Raw genomic sequence first — 19,263 nt, forward strand, 5'->3', positions numbered from 1 at the left:
CACGACTGACTTCTGTTGTTGATTTCATTTGTTTGTTATTTCCGTCAATGTTCCTCATTCTAACTCTTTTCATCGTATTACACAGGGACGAAAGCTTGACACACGTGTCTAAGGAAACCACTTTGGTATAAGGTACTGTTCTTATTCCCTTCTTTTTGTTTAATGAACAAGTATCCAAGTAAGCCATTCCACATTGTTGATTTTCTTGGACTCGGATGTCACGCAGGTAGCTATAATCTCCCACGTGGAAAGGTCAATTGCTGCTGTAAACACAAATGCACGACTGACTTCTGTTGTTGATTTCATTTGTTTGTTATTTCCTTCAATGTTCCTCATTCTAACTCTTTTCATCGTATTACACAGGGACGAAAGCTTAACACACGTGTCTATGGAAACCACATTGGTATAAGTGACTGTTCTTATTCCTTTCTTTCTGTATAATGATCAATTATCCAAGTAAGCAATTCCACATTGTTGATTTTCTTGGACTCGGATGACACGCAGGTAGCTATAATTTCCCACGTGGTAAGGTCAATTGCTGCTGTAACCACAAATGCACGACTGACTTCTGTTGTTGATTTCATTTGTTTGTTATTTCCTTCAATGTTTCTCATTCTAACACTTCTCATCGTATTGCACAGGGACGAAAGCTTGACACACGTGTCTATGGAAACCACATTGGTATAAGGGACTGTTCTTATTCCCTTCTTTCTGTATAATGATCAATTATCCAAGTGAGCCATTCCACATTGTTGATTTTCTTGGACTCGGATGACACGCAGGTAGCTATAATCTCCCACGTGGTAAGGTCAATTGCTGCTGTAAACACAAATGCACGACTGACTTCTGTTGTTGATTTCATTTGTTTGTTATTTCCTTCGATGTTTCTCATTCTAACACTTTTCATCGTATTGCACAGGGACGAAAGCTTGACACACGTGTCTATGGAAACCACATTGGTATAAGGGACTGTTCTTATTCCCTTCTTTCTGTATAATGATCAATTATCCAAGTAAGCCATTCCACATTGTTGATTTTCTTAGACTCGGATGTCACGCAGGTAGCTTTAATCTCCCACGTGGTAAGGTCAATTGCTGCTGTTACCACAAATGCTTCTGTTGTTGATTTCATTTGTTTGTTATTTCCTTCAATGTTTCTCATTCTAACACTTCTCATCGTATTGCACAGGGACGAAAGCTTGACACACGTGTCTAAGGAAATCACATTGGTAAAAGGGACTATTCTCATGCCTTTTTTTTTGTTTAATTAACAATTATCCAAGTAAGCCATTCCACATTGTTGATTTTCTTGGACTCGGATGACACGCGGGTAGCTATAATCTTCCACGTGGTAAGGTCAATTGCTGCTGTAACCACAAATGCACGACTGACTTCTGTTGTTGATTTCATTTGTTTGTAATTTCCTTCTATATTTCTCATTCTAACACCATTCATCGTATTGCACAGGGACGAAAGCATGACACACGTGTCTTAGGAAACAACTTTGGTATAAGGGACTGTTCTTATTCCCTTTTTTTGTTTAATCAACAATTATCCAAGTAGGCCATTCCACATTGTTGATTTTCTTGGACTCGGATGTCACGCAGGTAGCTATAATCTCCCACGTGGTAAGGTCAATTGCTGCTGTAACCACAAATGCACGACTGACTTCTGTTATTGATTTCATTCGTTTGTTATTTCCTTCAATGTTTCTCATTCTAACACTTTTCATCGTATTGCACAGGGACGAAAGCTTGACACACGTGTCTAAGGAAATCACATTGGTAAAGGGACTGTTCTCATTCCCTTCTTTTTGTTTAATTAACGAATATCCAAGTAAGCCATTCCACATTGTTGATTTTCTTAGACTCGGATGTCACGCAGGTAGTTATAATCTCCCACGTGGTAAGGTCAATTGCTGCTGTAACCACAAATGCACGACTGACTTCTGTTGTTGATTTCATTTGTTTGTTATTTCCGTCAATGTTCCTCATTCTAACTCTTTTCATCGTATTACACAGGGACGAAAGCTTGACACACGTGTCTAAGGAAACCACTTTGGTATAAGGTACTGTTCTTATTCCCTTCTTTTTGTTTAATGAACAAGTATCCAAGTAAGCCATTCCACATTGTTGATTTTCTTGGACTCGGATGTCACGCAGGTAGCTATAATCTCCCACGTGGTAAGGTCAATTGCTGCTGTAAACACAAATGCACGACTGACTTCTGTTGTTGATTTCATTTGTTTGTTATTTCCTTCAATGTTTCTCATTCTAACACTTCTCATCGTATTGCACAGGGACGAAAGCTTGATACACGTGTCTATGGAAACCACATTGGTATAAGGGACTGTTCTTATTCCCTTCTTTCTGTATAATGATCAATTATCCAAGTAAGCCATTCCACATTGTTGATTTTCTTAGACTCGGATGTCACGCAGGTAGCTTTAATCTCCCACGTGGTAAGGTCAATTGCTGCTGTTACCACAAATGCTTCTGTTGTTGATTTCATTTGTTTGGACTAGGATGACACGCAGGTAGCTATAATCTCCCACGTGGTAAGGTCAATTGCTGCTGTAACCACAAATGCACGACTGACTTCTGTTGTTGATTTCATTTGTTTGTTATTTCCGTCAATGTTCCTCATTCTATCTCTTTTCATCGTATTACGCAGGGACGAAAGCTTGACCCACGTGTCTATGGAAACCACATTGGTATAAGGGACTGTTCTTATTCCCTTCTTTCTGTATAATGATCAATTATCTAAGTAAGCCATTCCACATTGTTGATTTTCTTGGACTCGGATGACACGCAGGGACGAAAGCTTGACACACGTGTCTAAGGAAATCACATTGGTAAAAGGGACTGTTCTCATTCCTTTTTTTTTGTTTAATTACAAATTATCCAAGTAAGCCATTCCACATTGTTGATTTTCTTGGACTCGGATGACACGCGGGTAGCTATAATCTCCCACGTGGTAAGGTCAATTGCTGCTGTAACCACAAATGCACGACTGACTTCTGTTGTTGATTTCATTTGTTTGTAATTTCCTTGTATGTTTCTCATTCTAACACTATTCATCGTATTGCACAGGGACGAAAGCTTGACACACGTGTCTTAGGAAACAACTTTGGTATAAGGGACTGTTCTTATTCCCTTTTTTTGTTTAATCAACAATTATCCAAGTAGGCCATTCCACATTGTTGATTTTCTTGGACTCGGATTTCACGCAGGTAGCTATAATCTCCCACGTGGTAAGGTCAATTGCTGCTGTAACCACAAATGCACGACTGACTTCTGTTATTGATTTCATTCGTTTGTTATTTCCTTCAATGTTTCTCATTCTAACACTTTTCATCGTATTGCACAGGGACGAAAGCTTGACACACGTGTCTAAGGAAACCACTTTGGTATAAGGTACTGTTCTTATTCCCTTCTTTTTGTTTAATGAACAAGTATCCAAGTAAGCCATTCCACATTGTTGATTTTCTTGGACTCGGATGTCACGCAGGTAGCTATAATCTCCCACGTGGTAAGGTCGATTGCTGCTGTAACCACAAATGCACGACTGACTTCTGTTGTTGATTTCATTTGTTTGTTATTTCCTTCAATGTTCCTCATTCTAACACTTTTCATCGTATTACACAGGGACGAAAGCTTAACACACGTGTCTATGGAAACCACATTGGTATAAGGTACTGTTCTTATTCCCTTCTTTTTGTTTAATGAACAAGTATCCAAGTAAGCCATTCCACATTGTTGATTTTCTTGGACTCGGATGTCACGCAGGTAGCTATAATCTCCCACGTGGAAAGGTCAATTGCTGCTGTAAACACGAATGCACGACTGACTTCTGTTGTTGATTTCATTTGTTTGTTATTTCCTTCAATGTTCCTCATTCTAACACTTTTCATCGTATTACACAGGGACGAAAGCTTAACACACGTGTCTATGGAAACCACATTGGTATAAGTGACTGTTCTTATTCCTTTCTTTCTGTATAATGATCAATTATCCAAGTAAGCAATTCCACATTGTTGATTTCCTTGGACTCGGATGACACGCAGGTAGCTATAATCTCCCACGTGGTAAGGTCAATTGCTGCTGTAACCACAAATGCACGACTGACTTCTGTTGTTGATTTCATTTGTTTGTTATTTCCTTCAATGTTTCTCATTCTAACACTTCTCATCGTATTGCACAGGGACGAAAGCTTGACACACGTGTCTATGGAAACCACATTGGTATAAGGGACTGTTCTTATTCCCTTCTTTCTGTATAATGATCAATTATCCAAGTAAGCCATTCCACATTGTTGATTTTCTTGGACTCGGATGACACACAGGTAGCTATAATCTCCCACGTGGTAAGGTCAATTGCTGCTGTAAACACAAATGCACGACTGACTTCTGTTGTTGATTTCATTTGTTTGTTATTTCCTTCAATGTTTCTCATTCTAACACTTCTCATCGTATTGCACAGGGACGAAAGCTTGACACACGTGTCTATGGAAACCACATTGGTATAAGGGACTGTTCTTATTCCCGTCTTTCTGTATAATGATCAATTATCCAAGTAAGCCATTCCACATTGTTGATTTTCTTAGACTCGGATGTCACGCAGGTAGCTTTAATCTCCCACGTGGTAAGGTCAATTGCTGCTGTTACCACAAATGCTCCTGTTGTTGATTTCATTTGTTTGGACTCGGATGACACGCAGGTAGCTATAATCTCCCACGTGGTAAGGTCAATTGCTGCTGTAACCACAAATGCACGACTGACTTCTGTTGTTGATTTCATTTGTTTGTTATTTCCGTCAATGTTCCTCATTCTAACTCTTTTCATCGTATTACACAGGGACGAAAGCTTGACACACGTGTCTATGGAAATCACATTGGTAGAGGGACTGTTCTTATTCCCTTCTTTTTGTTTAATTAACAATTATCGAAGTAAGCCATTCCACATTGTTGATTTTCTTGGACTCGGATGACACACGGGTTGTGGAATTGCTTACTTGGATAATTGATCATTATACAGAAAGAAAGGAATAAGAACAGTCACTTATACCAATGTGGTTTCCATAGACACGTGTGTCAAGCTTTCGTCCCTGTGCAATACGATGAGAAGTGTTAGAAAGAAAAACATTGAGGGAAATAACAAACAAATGAAATCAACATCAGAAGTCAGCCGTCCAATTGTGGTTACAGCAGCAATTGACCTTACCACGTGGGAGATTATAGCTACCCGCGTGTCATCCGAGTCCAAGAAAATCAACAATGTGGAATGGCTTACTTGGATAATTGTTAATTAAACAAAAAAAAGGGAATGAGAACAGTCCCTTTTACCAATGTGATTTCCTTAGACATGTGTGTCAAGCTTTCGTCCCTGTGCAATACGATGAAAAGTGTTAGAATGAGAAACATTGAAGTAAATAACAAACAAATGAAATCAACAACAGAAGTCAGTCGTGCATTTGTGGTAACAGCAGCAATTGACCTTACCACGTGGGAGGTTAAAGCTACCTGCGTGACATCCGAGTCTAAGAAAATCAACAATGTGGAATGGCTTACTTGGATAATTGATCATTATACAGAAAGAAGGGAATAAGCACAATCCCTTATACCAATGTGGTTTCCATAGACACGTGTGTCAAGCTTTCATCCCTATGCAATACGATGAGAAGTGTTAGAATGAGAAACATTGAAGGAAATAACAAACAAATTAAATCAACAACAGAAGTCAGCCGTCCAATTGTGGTTACAGCAGCAATTGACCTTACCACGTGGGAGATTATAGCTACCCGCGTGTCATCCGAGTCCAAGAAAATCAACAATGTGGAATGGCTTACTTGGATAATTGTTAATTAAACAAAAAAAAGGGAATGAGAACAGTCCCTTTTACCAATGTGATTTCCTTAGACACGTGTGTCAAGCTTTCGTCCCTGTGCAATACGATGAAAAGTGTTAGAATGAGAAACATTGAAGGAAATAACAAACAAATGAAATCAACAACAGAAGTCAGTCGTGCATTTGTGGTAACAGCAGCAATTGACCTTAATACGTGGGAGGTTAAAGCTACCTGCGTGACATCCGAGTCTAAGAAAATCAACAATGTGGAATGGCTTACTTGGATAATTGATCATTATACAGAAAGAAGGGAATAAGCACAATCCCTTATACCAATGTGGTTTCCATAGACACGTGTGTCAAGCTTTCGTCCCTGTGCAATACGATGAGAAGTGTTAGAATGAGAAACATTGAAGGAAATAACAAACAAATTAAATCAACAACAGAAGTCAGCCGTCCAATTGTGGTTACAGAAGCAATTGACCTTACCACGTGGGAAATTATAGCTACCCGTGTGTCATCCGAGTCGAAGAAAATCAACAATGTGGAATGGCTTACTTGGATAATTGATCATTATACAGAAAGAAGGGAATAAAAACAGTCCCTTATACCAATGTGGTTTCCATAGACACGTGTGTCAAGCTTTCGTCCCTGTGCAATACGATGAGAAGTGTTAGAATGGGATACATTGAAGGAAATAACAAACAAATGAAATCAACAACAGAAGTCAGTCATGCATTTGTGGTTACAGCAGCAATTGACCTTACCACGTGGGAGATTATAGCTACCTACGTGACATCCGAGTCTAAGAAAATCAACAATGTGGAATGGCTTACTTGGATAATTGATCATTATACAGAAAGAAGGGAATAAGAACAGTCCCTTTACCAATGTGATTTCCTTAGACACGTGTGTCAAGCTTTCGTCCCTGTGCAATACGATGAGAAGTGTTAGAATGAGAAACATTGAAGGAAATAAACAAATGAAATCAACAACAGAAGTCAGTCGTGCATTTGTGGTTACAGCAGCAATTGACCTTACCACGTGGGAGATTATAGCTACCTGCGTGACATCCGAGTCTAAGAAAATCAACAATGTGGAATGGCTTACTTGGATAATTGTTAATTAAACAAAAAGAAGGGAATGAGAACAGTCCCTTTACCAATGTGATTTCCTTAGACACGTGTGTCAAGCTTTCGTCCCTGTGCAATACGATGAAAAGTGTTAGAATGAGAAACATTGAAGGAAATAACAAACGAATGAAATCAACAACAGAAGTCAGTCGTGCATTTGTGGTTACAGCAGCAATTGACCTAACCACGTGGGAGATTATAGCTACCTGCGTGACATCCGAGTCCAAGAAAATCAACAATGTGGAATGGCCTACTTGGATAATTGTTGATTAAACAAAAAAAGGGGAGTAAGAAAGGAATAAGAACAGTCCCTTATACCAATGTGGTTTCCATAGACACGTGTGTCAAGCTTTCGTCCCTGTGCAATACGATGAGAAGTGTTAGAATGAGAAACATTGAAGGAAATAACACACAAATAAAATCAACAACAGAAGTCAGCCGTCCAATTGTGGTTACAGCAGCAATTGACCTTACCACGTGGGAGATTATAGCTACCCGCGTGTCATCCGAGTCCAAGAAAATCAACAATGTGGAATGGCTCACTTGGATAATTGTTAATTAAACAAAAAAAAAGGAATGAGAACAGTCCCTTTTACCAATGTGATTTCCTTAGACACGTGTGTCAAGCTTTCGTCCCTGTGCAATACGATGAGAAGTGTTAGAATGAGAAACATTGAAGGAAATAACAAACAAATGAAATCAACAACAGAAGCATTTGTGGTAACAGCAGCAATTGACCTTACCACGAGGGAGATTAAAGCTACCTGCGTGACATCCGAGTCTAAGAAAATCAACAATGTGGAATGGCTTACTTGGATAATTGTTAATTAAACAAAAAGAAGGGAATAAGAACAGTCCCTTTACCAATGTGATTTCCTTTGACACGTGTGTCAAGCTTTCGTCCCTGTGCAATACGATGAGAACTGTTAGAATGAGAAACATTGAAGGAAATAAACAAATGAAATCAACAACAGAAGTCAGTCGTGCATTTGTGGTTACAGAAGCAATTGACCTTACCACGTGGGGATTATAGCTACCTGCGTGACATCCGAGTCTAAGAAAATCAACAATGTGGAATGGCTTACTTGGATAATTGTTCATTAAACAAAAAGAAGGGAATAAAAACAGTCCCTTATACCAAAGTGGTTTCCTTAGACACGTGTGTCAAGCTTTCGTCCCTGTGTAATACGATGAAAAGAGTAAGAATGAGGAACATTGAAGGAAATAACAAACAAATGAAATCAACAACAGAAGTCAGTCGTGCATTTGTGGTTACAGCAGCAATTGACCTTACCACGTGGGAGATTATAGCTACCTGCGTGTCATCCGAGTCCAAGAAAATCAACAATGTGGAATGGCTTACTTGGATAATTGATCATTATACAGAAAGAAGGGAATAAGAACAGTCCCTTATACCAATGTGGTTTCCATAGACAAGTGTGTCAAGCTTTCGTCCCTGTGCAATACGATGAGAAGTGTTAGAATGAGAAACATTGAAGGAAATAACAAACAAATGAAATCAACAACAGAAGTCAGTCGTGCATTTGTGGTTACAGCAGCAATTGACCTTACCACGTGGGAAATTATAGCTACCTGCGTGACATCCGAGTCGAAGAAAATCAACAATGTGGAATGGCTTACTTGGATAATTGTTCATTAAAAAAAAGAAGGGAATAAAAACAGTCCCTTATACCAAAGTGGTTTCCATAGACACGTGTGTCAAGCTTTCGTTCCTCAGCAATACGATGAAAAGTGTTAGAATGGGAAACATTGAAGGAAATAACAAACAAATGAAATCAACAACAGAAGTCAGCCGTCCAATTGTGGTTACAGCAGCAATTGATTTTACCACGTGGGAGATTATAGCTACCTGCGTGACATCCGAGTCCAAGAAAATCAACAATGTGGAATGGCTTACTTGGATACTTGTTCATTAAACAGAAAGAAGGGAATAAGAACAGTACCTTATACCAAAGTGGTTTCCTTAGACACGTGTGTCAAGCTTTCGTCCCTGTGTAATACGATGAAAAGAGTAAGAATGAGGAACATTGAAGGAAATAACAAACAAATGAAATCAACAACAGAAGTCAGTCGTGCATTTGTGGTTACAGCAGCAATTGACCTTACCACGTGGGAGATTATAGCTACCTGCGTGTCATCCGAGTCCAAGAAAATCAACAATGTGGAATGGCTTACTTGGATAATTGATCATTAAACAAAAAGAAGGGAATAAGAACAGTCCCTTATACCAAAGTGGTTTCCTTAGACACGTGTGTCAAGCTTTCGTTCCTCAGCAATACGATGAAAAGTGTTAGAATGGGAAACATTGAAGGAAATAACAAACAAATGAAATCAACAACAGAAGTCAGCCGTCCAATTGTGGTTACAGCAGCAATTGATTTTACCACGTGGGAGATTATAGCTACCTGCGTGACATCCGAGTCCAAGAAAATCAACAATGTGGAATGGCTTACTTGGATACTTGTTCATTAAACAGAAAGAAGGGAATAAGAACAGTCCCTTATACCAAAGTGGTTTCCTTAGACACGTGTGTCAAGCTTTCGTCCCTGTGTAATACGATGAAAAGAGTAAGAATGAGGAACATTGAAGGAAATAACAAACAAATGAAATCAACAACAGAAGTCAGTCGTGCATTTGTGGTTACAGCAGCAATTGACCTTACCACGTGGGAGATTATAGCTACCTGCGTGTCATCCGAGTCCAAGAAAATCAACAATGTGGAATGGCTTACTTGGATAATTGATCATTAAACAAAAAGAAGGGAATAAGAACAGTCCCTTATACCAAAGTGGTTTCCTTAGACACGTGTGTCAAGCTTTCGTCCCCGTGTAATACGATGAAAAGAGTTAGAATGAGGAACATTGAAGGAAATAACAAACAAATGAAATCAACAACAGAAGCATTTGTGGTAACAGCAGCAATTGACCTTACCACGTGTGAGATTATAGCTACCTGCGTGTCATCCGAGTCCAAGAAAATCAACAATGTGGAATGGCTTACTTGGATAATTGTCAATTAAACAAAAAGAAGGGAATAAGAACAGTCCCTTTACCAATGTGATTTCCTTAGACACGTGGGTCAAGCTTTCGTCCCTGTGTAATACGATGAAAAGAGTTAGAATGAGGAACATTGAAGGAAATAACAAACAAATGAAATCAACAACAGAAGTCAGTCGTGCATTTGTGTTTACAGCAGCAATTGACCTTACCACGTGGGAGATTATAGCTACCTGCGTGTCATCCGAGTCCAAGAAAATCAACAATGTGGAATGGCTTACTTGGATAATTGATCATTATACAGAAAGAAGGGAATAAGAACAGTCCCTTATACCAATGTGGTTTCCATAGACACGTGTGTCAAGCTTTCGTCCCTGTGCAATACGATGAGAAGTGTTAGAATGAGAAACATTGAAGGAAATAACAAACAAATGAAATCAACAACAGAAGTCAGTCGTGCATTTGTGGTTACAGCAGCAATTGACCTTACCACGTGGGAAATTATAGCTACCTGCGTGTCATCCGAGTCCAAGAAAATCAACAATGTGGAATTGCTTACTTGGATAATTGATCATTATACAGAAAGAAAGGAATAAGAACAGTCACTTATACCAATGTGGTTTCCATAGACACGTGTGTTAAGCTTTCGTCCCTGTGTAATACGATGAAAAGAGTTAGAATGAGGAACATTGAAGGAAATAACAAACAAATGAAATCAACAACAGAAGTCAGTCGTGCATTTGTGTTTACAGCAGCAATTGACCTTTCCACGTGGGAGATTATAGCTACCTGCGTGACATCCGAGTCCAAGAAAATCAACAATGTGGAATGGCTTACTTGGATACTTGTTCATTAAACAAAAAGAAGGGAATAAGAACAGTACCTTATACCAAAGTGGTTTCCTTAGACACGTGTGTCAAGCTTTCGTCCCTGTGTAATACGATGAAAAGAGTTAGAATGAGGAACATTGACGGAAATAACAAACAAATGAAATCAACAACAGAAGTCAGTCGTGCATTTGTGGTTACAGCAGCAATTGACCTTACCACGTGGGAGATTATAGCTACCTGCGTGTCATCCGAGTCCAAGAAAATCAACAATGTGGAATGGCTTACTTGGATAATTGATCATTATACAGAAAGAAAGGAATAAGAACAGTCACTCATACCAATGTGGTTTCCATAGACACGTGTGTCAAGCTTTCGTCCCTGTGCAATACGATGAGAAGTGTTAGAATGAGAAACATTGAGGGAAATAACAAACAAATGAAATCAACATCAGAAGTCAGCCGTCCAATTGTGGTTACAGCAGCAATTGACCTTATCACGTGGGAGATTATAGCTACCCGCGTGTCATCCGAGTCCAAGAAAATCAACAATGTGGAATGGCTTACTTGGATAATTGTTAATTAAACAAAAAAAAGGGAATGAGAACAGTCCCTTTTACCAATGTGATTTCCTTAGACATGTGTGTCAAGCTTTCGTCCCTGTGCAATACGATGAAAAGTGTTAGAATGAGAAACATTGAAGGAAATAACAAACAAATGAAATCAACAACAGAAGTCAGTCGTGCATTTCTGGTAACAGCAGCAATTGACCTTACCACGTGGGAGGTTAAAGCTACCTGCGTGACATCCGAGTCTAAGAAAATCAACAATGTGGAATGGCTTACTTGGATAATTGATCATTATACAGAAAGAAGGGAATAAGCACAATCCCTTATACCAATGTGGTTTCCATAGACACGTGTGTCAAGCTTTCATCCCTGTGCAATACGATGAGAAGTGTTAGAATGAGAAACATTGAAGGAAATAACAAAAAAATTAAATCAACAACAGAAGTCAGCCGTCCAATTGTGGTTACAGAAGCAATTGACCTTACCACGTGGGAAATTATAGCTACCCGTGTGTCATCCGAGTCCAAGAAAATCAACAATGTGGAATGGCTTACTTGGATAATTGTCAATTAAACAAAAAGAAGGGAATAAGAACAGTCCCTTTACCAATGTGATTTCCTTAGACACGTGGGTCAAGCTTTCGTCCCTGTGTAATACGATGAAAAGAGTTAGAATGAGGAACATTGAAGGAAATAGCAAACAAATGAAATCAACAACAGGAGTCAGTCGTGCATTTGTGTTTACAGCAGCAATTGACCTTACCACGTGGGAGATTATAGCTACCTGCGTGTCATCCGAGTCCAAGAAAATCAACAATGTGGAATGGCTTACTTGGATAATTGATCATTATACAGAAAGAAGGGAATAAGAACAGTCCCTTATACCAATGTGGTTTCCATAGACACGTGTGTCAAGCTTTCGTCCCTGTGCAATACGATGAGAAGTGTTAGAATGAGAAACATTGAAGGAAATAACAAACAAATGAAATCAACAACAGAAGTCAGTCGTGCATTTGTGGTTACAGCAGCAATTGACCTTACCACGTCGGAAATTATAGCTACCTGCGTGTCATCCGAGTCCAAGAAAATCAACAATGTGGAATTGCTTACTTGGATAATTGATCATTATACAGAAAGAAAGGAATAAGAACAGTCACTTATACCAATGTGGTTTCCATAGACACGTGTGTTAAGCTTTCGTCCCTGTGTAATACGATGAAAAGAGTTAGAATGAGGAACATTGAAGGAAATAACAAACAAATGAAATCAACAACAGAAGTCAGTCGTGCATTTGTGTTTACAGCAGCAATTGACCTTTCCACGTGGGAGATTATAGCTACCTGCGTGACATCCGAGTCCAAGAAAATCAACAATGTGGAATGGCTTACTTGGATACTTGTTCATTAAACAAAAAGAAGGGAATAAGAACAGTACCTTATACCAAAGTGGTTTCCTTAGACACGTGTGTCAAGCTTTCGTCCCTGTGTAATACGATGAAAAGAGTTAGAATGAGGAACATTGACGGAAATAACAAACAAATGAAATCAACAACAGAAGTCAGTCGTGCATTTGTGGTTACAGCAGCAATTGACCTTACCACGTGGGAGATTATAGCTACCTGCGTGTCATCCGAGTCCAAGAAAATCAACAATGTGGAATGGCTTATTTGGATAATTGATCATTATACAGAAAGAAAGGAATAAGAACAGTCACTCATACCAATGTGGTTTCCATAGACACGTGTGTCAAGCTTTCGTCCCTGTGCAATACGATGAGAAGTGTTAGAATGAGAAACATTGAGGGAAATAACAAACAAATGAAATCAACATCAGAAGTCAGCCGTCCAATTGTGGTTACAGCAGCAATTGACCTTACCACGTGGGAGATTATAGCTACCCGCGTGTCATCCGAGTCCAAGAAAATCAACAATGTGGAATGGCTTACTTGGATAATTGTTAATTAAACAAAAAAAAGGGAATGAGAACAGTCCCTTTTACCAATGTGATTTCCTTAGACATGTGTGTCAAGCTTTCGTCCCTGTGCAATACGATGAAAAGTGTTAGAATGAGAAACATTGAAGGAAATAACAAACAAATGAAATCAACAACAGAAGTCAGTCGTGCATTTGTGTTAACAGCAGCAATTGACCTTACCACGTGGGAGGTTAAAGCTACCTGCGTGACATCCGAGTCTAAGAAAATCAACAATGTGGAATGGCTTACTTGGATAATTGATCATTATACAGAAAGAAGGGAATAAGCACAATCCCTTATACCAATGTGGTTTCCATAGACACGTGTGTCAAGCTTTCATCCCTGTGCAATACGATGAGAAGTGTTAGAATGAGAAACATTGAAGGAAATAACAAAAAAATTAAATCAACAACAGAAGTCAGCCGTCCAATTGTGGTTACAGAAGCAATTGACCTTACCACGTGGGAAATTATAGCTACCCGTGTGTCATCCGAGTCCAAGAAAATCAACAATGTGGAATGGCTTACTTGGATAATTGATCATTATACAGAAAGAAGGGAATAAAAACAGTCCCTCATACCAATGTGGTTTCCATAGACACGTGTGTCAAGCTTTCGTCCCTGTGCAATACGATGAGAAGTGTTAGAATGAGATACATTGAAGGAAATAACAAACAAATGAAATCAACAACAGAAGTCAGTCGTGCATTTGTGGTTACAGCAGCAATTGACCTTACCACGTGGGAGATTATAGCTACCTGCGTGACATCCGAGTCTAAGAAAATCAACAATGTGGAATGGCTTACTTGGATAATTGATCATTATACAGAAAGAAGGGAATAAGAACAGTCCCTTTACCAATGTGATTTCCTTAGACACGTGTGTCAAGCTTTCGTCCTTGTGCAATACGATGAGAAGTGTTAGAATGAGAAACATTGAAGGAAATAAACAAATGAAATCAACAACAGAAGTCAGTCGTGCATTTGTGGTTACAGCAGCAATTGACCTTACCACGTGGGAGATTATAGCTACCTGCGTGACATCCGAGTCTAAGAAAATCAACAATGTGGAATGGCTTACTTGGATAATTGTTAATTAAACAAAAAGAAGGGAATGAGAACAGTCCCTTTACCAATGTGATTTCCTTAGACACGTGTGTCAAGCTTTCGTCCCTGTGCAATACGATGAAAAGTGTTAGAATGAGAAACATTGAAGGAAATAACAAACGAATGAAATCAACAACAGAAGTCAGTCGTGCATTTGTGGTTACAGCAGCAATTGACCTTACCACGTGGGAGATTATAGCTACCTGCGTGACATCCGAGTCCAAGAAAATCAACAATGTGGAATGGCCTACTTGGATAATTGTTGATTAAACAAAAAAAGGGGAGTAAGAAAGGAATAAGAACAGTCCCTTATACCAATGTGGTTTCCATAGACACGTGTGTCAAGCTTTCGTCCCTGTGCAATACGATGAGAAGTGTTAGAATGAGAAACATTGAAGGAAATAACACACAAATAAAATCAACAACAGAAGTCAGCCGTCCAATTGTGGTTACAGCAGCAATTGACCTTACCACGTGGGAGATTATAACTACCCGCGTGTCATCCGAGTCCAAGAAAATCAACAATGTGGAATGGCTTACTTGGATAATTGTTAATTAAACAAAAAGAAGGGAATAAGAACAGTCCCCTTTACCAATGTGATTTCCTTAGACACGTGTGTCAAGCTTTCGTCCCTGTGCAATAAGATGAGAAGTGTTAGAATGAGAAACATTGAAGGAAATAACAAACAAATGAAATCAACAACAGAAGTCAGTCGTGCATTTGTGGTTACAGCAGCAATTGACCTTACCACGTGGGAGATTATAGCTACCTGCGTGACATCCGAGTTTAAGAAAATCAACAATGTGGAATGGCTTACTTGGATAATTGTTCATTAAACAAAAAGAAGGGAATAAGAACAGTTCCTCATACCAAAGTGGTTTCCTTAGACACGTGTGTCAAGCTTTCGTCCCTGTGCAATACGATGAAAAGTGTTAGAATGAGAAACATTGAAGGAAATAACAAACGAATGAAATCAACAACAGAAGTCAGTCGTGCATTTGTGGTTACAGCAGCAATTGACCTTACCACGTGGGACATTATAGCTACCTGCGTGACATCCGAGTCCAAGAAAATCAACAATGTGGAATGGCCTACTTGGATAATTGTTGATTAAACAAAAAAAGGGAATAAGAACAGTCCCTTATACCAAAGTTGTTTCCTTAGACACGTGTGTCAATCACAGTATATCGTTATAATCTACTTATAACTAAACTACAATTTGTCACTAAGAACCGTAAACTTCACCGGATTGTTAATTTTCCCTTTGAACATACGTTTCATTGTGGCCAAAAACACTTTTCATTAGAATACTTGAACAGTTTTAACGATCTATCACACCAATAATCAAGTTTTGATAATACTGACGACAGTTGAGTCATTAATTAAATTATCGCCGATTTCAACGGATAATGTTCGACTGTGAATTTGAATCCACGCCACCAGAACTTCGAGTAGCTATCCGAAAAGCGTACGAAGCTTTTATAAACTGGTGTGCGAGTGAAGATGAAATAAGTCCAGTGCATTATGCTAAATAGCGAGCATAGATACTTGAAAAGGCAGAATGTTGGATACAAAGCGAATAAGTCAAGTGTTCCTTCCGGAGCAATAAAAATTTCTGAACGATGCTCCTGTAGAATGTCTCCCTAGTGAGGTAACTTCTGAATTCCTTCAGTGCATATTAAAACAGGTTGCTTTGATTATTGCCATCTCCTGAGTTGGCGCAGGTGCGATGAACTTCTGAAATTGAGAATGAATGTGATATGGAAACGTTAGAAAATCGAATCATAATAACTTATTCTCGCGCAAATCTTTCAATTACATAAGCAGAGTGGATCAAAATAGCGAAACAATACTGTGACACGCGCAACAAAAACTGCGACTGTAAAAAGGGTTATTCTTACAAATGAGGGGTTTGGCAAAGTTACACGACAGCCTTTAGAGCAGGGGGGTGAAACCGCTAGTGCTAACACTGGCAACGGATGTGACGTCACAGTCACTCAGCATTACACGGTATACGTATCACGATGTAAAAATTTTATTCTCATAACAAGCCAATCAGCGTTCGAGGTTTCCAATAAATAGGTATTTGATTGCCAACACTTAATTGTGTTTGTAATGCATGTATGGTAGCAATGAACAGATCAAGTAGTTTTTATTGTCGCTTATTACAAGTTCTGTTTTAGGTTTCAGGTAATCCATGAGAAACTAAATTTAGAACATAATTAGACTGGGTTTTTCCTCATATCGTATTTCAATGTACTAATATATCTGAAAGCCCTCTTACTTGCGATTATAATATTCCTTCAAAATCAACTGGATTTAAGTTAAATTCTGTTCCTCGGCCTTTACTGAAATATCAAATTAATTATCATCATCCCTATGATTCCAGAACTTCCCCAAATGTTTCTTGTATGGAAAATATTAATGATTTTAACAATAACCATATCCGTGATCCAGAACTATCATATATATATATATATATATATATATATATATATATATATATATATATATATATATATATATATTCTCCTTTCTTCCACCTTATAGGGTTGGTATATATATATATATATATATATATATATATATATATATATATATATATATATATATAAATCATAAGGATAAGGACAGTCCCTCTCAGAGAAATACCAACCGTAGACACGTGTTTCGCTCCTTCGGCCCTCATCAGTACGGTGAACAAGTGTTAGGATGTGCAACACTTGAAAGAAACAACAAACAAACAGAGTCAACAACAGAAGCCAGCAATCCATTTGTGGTTTCAGCAGGAAGACCCAATGTGTTTTCGGGCAACAACCGACATCACCACGCGGAAAGCTATAGCTAACTGCTAATAATAGCTAAAATGACTCATCTGATAGTTTACAATATGAAATATTAATTAAAATTGAGCCTTCAATTTCTCGTCATTTTACCTGAAATGACGAGAATAGTATGTTATGGAAAGAAAATAAATATGTATTGTCTTCTAGATGTTCATCAACACGTTTATGGGCTGGAGGTGCATCATATCAAATATTCAATATGAAAGTTAATTTTTATGAATTTCAGATATCAAATGGATTGATAACTGTTAGAATATTAAGCTAGAGCACACATGTACCTAAGTTGATACTTTGAGGTCCTAAAATAGATTTGTAGAGAAAATAATTATACATCTTCAGAAGTAAATGAAGATAACAATAAAGGTCATCATCAAAAGTTTGTTATATGTACAATTTGGCGATATGAAGAAGAGAAAACGGATTCAAAATTGAAAAAATTTATGGCGCTTGAAATATGACGATTGAATTAATTTGAATGAAAAATAATCAGAAACGTTATCGGAGCATATTTGTTTGCACACTGCAGAGACAGTCACTGTACTTCTATGGGTTGATGTAATAACTGTGACGATACTGTACAAAAATATGATCAGTGGAGCAATTGATAATTAAATATGTCATATAGATATTGCTTCATGTTATGGAATTTCATTATTAATGAATCGTCTGATATCCACTAACAATGTACTTTTCAATGAGTGCTTCGAATGATGAGTCATCTTGGGGGATCGTTATATCCTTATAACGATTCCTTCAGATTCGAACAGAATTCTAGTTTGCTAGTTTTATAAATCTAGAATCGACCACAAATCTGATGAAATTAATATTTAATCGATAAATAGGTACATACAGATTACATGACTTACCTATTCACCTTCAATAGCGTCATCGAATGATTCATACAGTTTTATTAAAATAACCTATGTATTATTTTCCGAACACTGCGTAGAATGAAGAATTATTATATTCACATAACGACGCACCTAAAACTCACTTATCAGCTCAACGCACATAATTGAAATGAACCGTTTTCTGCTGCAAAATATTTGGTGAATGGTTACATCTGGTCTAATACTCTAGTGGGTTTTACGATTGTTGTTATTCACTTCTTTGAAAATGCCGCTCGCCTTTTCTGGGAAGAAATGTTTTCAAAAATAACCTTTTTTTATGACCTTTCCCTCTGGATATTAGGGGTAAATATACCTCCTGTAGGTATATCTTTCCTAACGAACTTCCGTGCTTTTCGTGTTTGATAAAAAAAAATTTTTATTTATATCACAAAAATTTGCTCAAAATTATCATCATAATTATAAGCTTGCGAAATGAAAAAAAAAGGAATTTTTATGTTGCAGATTTGTCTGTTTTTCTCGAACGATAACACAAAATAGTTCATAACGCGAAATAATACATATATGTAAATGAACTGATATGATAGACCGAAAAAAAATCGAAAACATTTTTTGACGACAACGTTTACTCATACCTGTAATGTGAGAAAGAAAGGTTCGATAACGAAGTTCGAAGCAAACATTACTCAAAATAATAGCAATTTTTTGATTACCGATTCGATCATCAACCCTTATACAGGGTGTTCCTAAATTGGAGGTACCGCAATCGCTTTGTTTTCAAGATACAGGGTGTTCCTTGTAATTCTACATATAGAATATATCTCGTCTATGGTGTAGTATTTGCGCGATATCGTAAAACTCAATTCAATGCTTACATTTATAGGTTTCCTTCAAATAGTGAATTTAGCAAAATGTGGTGTCACGCGTTAAGATTGTTTTCATTTTGAAATATGATAAGTCATTTATATTCCTCTGAGGGGACGCCGACGAAAGCGGGTAGATAAAGGAAAATAATAAATTTCGGACATAGACGTGCTCGCAGTGCAATAAAAGTAATCATCTTGAAAGCGATAATAAACTGAAATTCTATATTTTGTAAATCT

Source organism: Harmonia axyridis, chromosome 3 (assembly GCF_914767665.1).
Source record: "Harmonia axyridis chromosome 3, icHarAxyr1.1, whole genome shotgun sequence".
NCBI classification, from domain to species: domain Eukaryota; kingdom Metazoa; phylum Arthropoda; class Insecta; order Coleoptera; family Coccinellidae; genus Harmonia; species Harmonia axyridis.